Source organism: Rhyacophila brunnea, unplaced genomic scaffold, assembly GCF_057557595.1.
Source record: "Rhyacophila brunnea isolate RB1 unplaced genomic scaffold, BYU_Rbru_1.0 scaffold_57, whole genome shotgun sequence".
Classification (NCBI taxonomy): Eukaryota; Metazoa; Arthropoda; class Insecta; order Trichoptera; family Rhyacophilidae; genus Rhyacophila; species Rhyacophila brunnea.
Window position 1 is genome coordinate 2516137 of NW_028233245.1, and position 7997 is coordinate 2524133.

The window sequence follows — 7997 nt, forward strand, 5'->3', positions numbered from 1 at the left end:
AAATATTTGAAAAGATGCTTGTACTTATTATGTTTTAATATATCATGTATGTTTGTGATTTTGTGTTTTTATCTTTGTTTAGTTATGTGACTAAAGTTAAATTTAATTCTCTGGTATAATGTCATGTGATATATACAATGCATTTGCATACCCTTGTTATTTTAACTCAATTTTAACTTGTTTGTTCAATATGTTATATTAATATATTGAATTATAAGTGAAATGTAGTTTATGACTCTAAACTTCTTTCAACATAGATTAAATGGATCAAATCACAAAAAATTATATTCTAATTCACATCTTATTCTGTATTAGTAAATGAAACGCCATTTGTTTTAAGGGATAAAATTTATATATTTTTATCGAATATATTTTTACAAGAACCGTTATATTATCGTAATTACCTTCACTCTTGTGCTTTTACGTAGCTATACTAACAACTATTTAATCACGACACCAAAGATACAAATTTTTCATGAGTTTATATTTAATATGTAATATTTTTGACTTAAACCAGCACAGATGCTTCCAGATGAATTTTTGTTTTTTTTAACTGTATCACAAGTGAGTTCATCATTACCATAAACTAATGATATTTTTCAGATGTAAATTTTCATAATATTCTAAGTTTGCAAAAATTAGGTCGCTGACAAAACTTCACTAAAAAAGGTTTTTTTTAACGTGGGTAGACATTTTTGTGATAAGCTTGTTGAGAATATAATTTATAAGCTTCAAACTTGTAATATTACGCAAACCATAAACTAGAAAAATAGAAAAATTTTTTTTTTGATATATATTTGCTATATATTTTAGACTTTTCGATTTCAAATTTTAATTTTTCTCAATTTAAATTGGTGTATAAGAATTAAACTTGTAAAAGCTATACTTTGGCACTATCCTAGTTAAATTAGAGATTCTTATTAACATATATAACAATTTATTCATATAAATGTAATCATAAGATATATATACTTAAAACTATCCAATTACTATATGCAAGACATTTATTTGAATAGTGAAAATTTAAAACTAAAGACAAAACTTAAAATCAGAGGCAAATAACAAATGTTACGAAAAGAAAATTTGATTACGGAATATAGCAGGTAAGATATCTCGCAAGAAAATTACGAATTCAAATGATTTGATAATTTTAAAGAATTTATAAACCTTTGATTCACATACACATTTATTTTAAATAAACAATATAAAACAGTATAGAATTAATTTTACATGTAATATAAACAACCATTTTCACTATAATTTTGTATGGAATTCGTTAAAAAAAAGGTTTTTATCCAGTCTAAACCTAGTTTTTGCAGTTTTATGAAACCAGGCTGCGAAATATAATGAAATTTAATTTTTAAATAAATATTTATATAAGGATATAGTAAAATATAAAGTGCATTCAATATTAAGTTTGTTTTTTACAAAAAAACACATTCAAAATAAATCGAATCTTACTTTATGTCAAACATTTTTATGTAAACATATCTTCTATTTGGTGATCAATGATCAAAATATAATTTAGAATGTATTTGTTTTAGTATTTTGGGCTTTATGTCTAATAAAATTTTCTTTTACAAAATATACCAACAAAATTTGTTTATCTGATCAATCGAAGACATATTGTCACGATAACAAATATTTTTGAATTATAATTAGATAAATTTCATATCTAAAATCTAAAATTTATTTTTATATGTACTTGCCAATAAGTGTACGTTTAAAGCATGTATTTAGTTTAAATGGGGCTTTACTTGACATTGCTTTTATACATTATTTTGAATAATAACATAATAACACCTTTGAACAATTTAAAAATGTTACATGCTTTAAATGCATATTTTTAATCATTTAAAAGCGAAAAAAAAAAGTTATTTAAAAAAAATTAAGCATTAAATCTACCGTAGTATAATTTTTTGTTTCTACGAGAATATAATTACTATAGATTTTAAATATGATGACATGTTTATTATCAGCAAGTAAACACCATTTTTATCTTATAGAACGAAATTTAAATGCAATAAATATATTAAAAATATTTTTAGCTTTTACCGTTCACTGGTCTGATCTAGAAAGATTTCTTTCACCACAAAATTATTTATACTAGTTTTACATGATTATTGGAAATAAAAAATTAGCTTTCGAGGGCACAGACAAATATTTTATATTAAAAAAACATAGATAATAATAAAAAAAATTAGAACTATAATAAGAAAAATGAAGATTAAGAGATACAATCATATGAAAAGATAAAGGGATAATTGGGAACGATATATGATTTTCTTAATGGGATTTTAATTAAATCGAAATGACGTCATGACCATTTTCGAAAATCTAAAAATAATTAAATCCACTAAAAAGACGAATAATTTAAATTTTTGGAAAAAAGGTATAAAAATTACATGTGCGATGATATGAAAAAATTATTATGATATTATCTGCTATAAATGATGAAAATGAAAAATAGTGATATTCTTGTCTGACCATTAAAATAAACCTTGATATTTAAAAATCCTATAAAATTTGATACTATATATAAAAATCTTATGTCAAATAAAAGATTTTATGTGTTTAATACAAATCAACTCGTATATAGTATGATTTTCTTGTCTCATATAACAATAAAAAAATTTTGTAGATAATCTAACTGGAACACAATCATTAAATGGATTTCTATATTATTTTTAAAACCTTTTAAATTGGGTGTTTTTTATAACTCTTAAACTTCTTAAAAATTCATAACGTGTAGGAATAGATTTGAATTTTTATGTACACATAATAAATAAGTATCCACAAAAAATATGTATCCTTCTTCAATGGAAATATAAGATCTGCATAGCATAATATATAATTGATTTATCTTTTAAAACTGTGCATTCTAAAATTTACAATTATATTTATGTAGAACATGGAAAACGAAAGATATATATGGCAAAAAATAGAAGATAACAAACACCATTTCTAACTATAGCGAGAAAAAGTAAACTATCTCAATGAAAAAATTTTACATATGCGTGCTTTCTATATTATCAAAGATCTCGAGGAAGTTTTTTATTCATATTTCTAATAATCTCTTGCATGAAAAATATTTTTATATTATATAAAAAAATTTAATAATTACTTTTTGAATAGAATTCTAAACCCTCAAAAATAAAATTTATGGTAGTACTGTTTACGCAATAATTCCTTAGCGAAAAATATGAAACATAAAGCCCCACGCATTTGAAAATAAAATTTATGAATCAATACAAAAATATTTTGAAAAGCTCCCAAGAAAATCAACTTGAGCTATGAGTGATATCCAGCGTTTATTTCCTACTTAAATAAATTCCAATTATATCATGGTAGGTCTGTGGTTTATTAGGAATAAAATCAAAAAGGTTCAGACTTTTTTAAGGTTTATCCACTAATATTAATATTGAAAATTTATCAGAAAAATATCGATGATTTATTATCTATATTGCAAAATTAACGAAAGTTCGTTATATTTATGATGAGATATATTCATTCTTATCATAATGCAACGTTACTTAATAATACACGGTTTTAATAATGAATTCACGCTAAAACCCAGATTCTCGCAAACAAATCATCTAAACTTATTTATCCATGTTTCGTATTTTTTATTAACATTTAGGTATAGGCTATATTTATATGTATTTTATTTTTACCTAATGAAAATCATTTAAACTTCAAAATCATACAAATTAAGATTGAAATATTTTGTTCTTGTGAAATATCACTATATAGTTCAGGAATTCTAACACATATACTATTTTAAAATACGTTTTTTTACGATTTTCTACTATTTAAAATTATTTAGTTTTATTTTCGCTATTGCGATCTGTAAGCATTGGTTCTATATTGGTTATAATCACCAAAACTATAATATGCTAATATAAAAAAAGAATAGCATAAATCAGGCTATTTAATTTCTAGTATATTCATTTATGTCTTTGTTTAAGCTGAAAAAATTAAAGAAAGGTTTTATAAAAAAGTCATTCAAATAATACTAGACAAATCAACAAGGCATATTATAAAGAAGATTAAAAGACAAAAAAAAGTAGAATTATATAAGTTTGTTCATAAAATATCATTGTGATTTATAGTAAATATACGCCCTATAAAATAAAACTTTAATGAAGATCGTATGCTCAAAGATCCATTCAAATTACTAAAACATTTTTATCACAAAACGCATATTATAATTTACAGTCGTTTTTTATCTGGATCTATTTGTTTTGATATTTTATTAAAATGAAAGATTTTTTATTTTGTATAATTAAGCTGTACATAAATGCAATCGTGTTTTAGGCATCCTTTATAAGTTTTATAAACAAAAGAATATTTTTTAGCCCAAGAAACCCTTTTTCATGTTCTATGTAATTTTGTAATAGTTTATTTTTGTTTTTTTTAAACGAAATGCCTATCTGCAAAAAAACCTTTTTTCACTTTTATTTTTAATTAGGATAAAACATCAATATAAAATGCGAGCGGTAAAAATAGAAAATAAATATTGAGTTATATAAAGCGAAATTCCACCCCCAGCAGCTATTTAACAAAATATTATTGCCGAATAAACTTTATAAATATAGCTACATGAAATATTTTATAAGTAAAGTTAATTATGAGTATTGCGATTAAAAGCTTCAATAAAGAAGCCTTTTCACATTGAGTTACAACCTTATATATAGTGGCCTGATTATGAATAAAATTTAGTTCCATCTTAAATTACCTTTCCTAAATTTTTGCATTATGGTAAAACATAAGAGTTTTTCTATATAAATATAGAATTGATTTATATTTTAAATTTAATTACCGAGTATATTAAATAATAAGTTCACCCCACTCTAAAACCAATCAAATTAAAATTTGTGTTTAAATATTTGATAAAAACATAGAATAGAAATTCTTTAATTAAAATTGTGCGTTTTATTTCTTCCTATACCAACTAAAATCTGACTTGATATAAACACAACTCCGTATTTGTATATTTCAATAAGTTAATAAATTTGATCTGATATTAGGTTAGAGAATACATATTTTACATCTTATCTTCCCATAAATATTTTCAATTTTAGATCAATCTAGAGTTATTAACATCAAAAATAATATACACCATAAACAAACATAATTTCATTTTAAAAATGTAAAACATTATATATAAACAAAAAAATAACCTGCAAAAAAATTAATAACGAAAGTACTTTTTTTAACGTAATTTATTTAGCTTTTGTTTCCGACAAAATTCTCTGTTCATGTCTAATTAACCGATCATATTCCGAAATTCGATTCTCCATTGTCATAATTTTTAGTTTGGTTTGTTGTATGTAAGATTTATCGATTTCCTTATGAGCAATTTTTTGTTTTAAATCACTTAAAGCTCTGCACAAGTTAGTTTTCTCATTATTGTATAAATTAATTTTTCTTTCTGTTTCCAAGTAGTTTACAGCCAATATGTTTTGTAGAACATTGAAACCTAGCAAAAATATTCTCATTCAATCGAAAATATATTGGGTCGTTAAATAGGGTCTTAATTTACAATTTTGGTCGTTTTCATAATTATATGTACAATTTTAGAATTTTTTTTATTGAGTAAGTATGGAAAGTAAATTAGTTATTCTGAAAAAAAATTCGAAAATGAATAGTTGAAAATTTTACTAAATAATACGAGTTCTACTTTTATAAAACGAAAAATTTATGATATTTTTTTTCACTGAAAAAAAGAGAACAAATCTAATGTATATCCTTAAAAGTGAATATATTCAGGATATATAAATACCAATTCAAACTAATTTTAATTTTTTTATAGAATGACATCTGTATTTTTTTATTAAATGTTTTTAAGTCTTATTTTTGAATGCTTTTTTTAAGCAGCGATTAAATAAAAAAATTATACTTTTTATTCTATTCATATATATGGAAATAAATTAGGATTAGGTCATTTCGAGCTTAACATTATTAAAAATAAATTAAAAAAAAAATCTATTACAGGTTTATATCATAATTATGATCTTATGATAGAATATCACTTGAACGATTGTTCAAATAGTGCACTAATGTAAGATAAATGGAGCCTAGTGTAGCAACATTTTCATAGTTAGATACGGAGGCTATAAGAAGCATAGTTAAGAGCTTTTATTTAAATATTTATATATGTGATATTAGTATTTTTTTAATTTTAATTGACAGAATACACCATCCTTTGGTTTAGATGATAGAAAGAAGAAAGATGATGCATAATTCAGCAAAATAAATCACATGAAAAGTGATTTCTATTATATCTTCTTTACGAAATAATAATCAAGGGGACTACATTATTATTGTATGCGTTTATATATAGAAAATTTTTAAGAGCACGAATATTGTATTTTAGTAATTTTAAAAGATTATATAATTCACTTAACGCAAAATAGGCTATATTATATGCACCTGTAGCCCCATTGTTATAAAAACGAGCTTTGAAATCTTAGGAGTTTTGAATCAAAAATTAAGATACATTTTTTTCTTTTTATTTAACACTTCGATAATCTTAAGTCAATTATATAAGTTTTATAATATTTTTATTGTGAATTTGTGTGATTTTATTCTAACACGAATTTTCATAATGTGAAATAATCAATTTTAACAGCTTAAATATAGTGATGATATTCAATTATAAATAGATAAAAAAACAAGATGGAGTACGGCGTTTTTTATCAATCACAAATCATTCCCATCTTCTAGGAACAATTATCATCATAAAAATGAGTTTTTCGTCGTATCAATGAATACAATACTAGAAAAGAAAGTAATTAAAAAAGATTTACATCTAATTAGATTACATTATGCTGTTTTTTCACCGATCGTGCTCTATGTCAGATCATAACTAATTTCTGTCATATTAACTTATTCGTGGCATCAATTTCTTTGATTGATTAACAGTTTTACTAGAAATTAGAATTTTTGATGATTTAAAGGAAATTCTAGGCCAATACTTACTCGAATCCCGCAGATTTTTCAGTGAGAAATCGAACTTTTGGTGATTTTAATCAAATATTAGACCAATATTCACTATATTAATGGGGATATTACTTAGCCGAAATTCAAACTTTCTATATTTTTTTATCATCAAATTCCAGGATAATATTGAATCAAATCCCGCTGATTTTATTAAACAATTATGAAACTTTTGATGCTTTAATCAATCCCAGACCAATACTTATCCAAGTACAGTATATTAAAAAACAAATTCATATATAGCAAACGTAACGCGGTTATTTAGGCTCAGATAAGCAAACAAAAATCAAAAATTTAAGTTACAAATATAGATGGGATAGATTCTTTTAAAAATCATATAAATGATGTTTTCTATATCAATAAAATAAACAGATGCGGCACTTGTACTTGCTTTTTACCCATCTAGTCTAAAAATTGTTTATTGCCTTAAATTGAACTCAAATTTTAAAAAGATATATTGTTATATCCGAAATTAAAAAAGCAGAAAAAATATTTGATGGATTTTCTATAATTAGATGCTATTTTTAAATATCTTGTTCCAGATAATACATAAAATTGTAGCGATAAATAATTTTGCACCATATATAATAAATTGCACACCTTTTTTTTTATAAAAAAACACCATAAATATGATTACAAAAGGTTTTTAATAAGTTGCATCGCTGTAACATCAATTTAACACATAGCATTTGATGAATCCTACAATGAGTTATAAAAATAATTTAAAAAAGCTTTGCTGCTTTTATTACAAAATTTGCATTCACTTATAAGTTTCTTCGTCGGTTTTTGTGCACACAATTTAGTATACTCAGCTTTTCAATTTTAATATTCAATCTATAAATATTCATTGAAAAATAAATGTATGAAATAGAATAAAAAAATATATTTATGACTTGTTTGTGTCATATAAACCCATTAAATAATCAGAAAATATTAATATTACATATGGTTAATTTTGGTATTGTAATTTTAGATTTTCTCTTCCAGCGTAACGT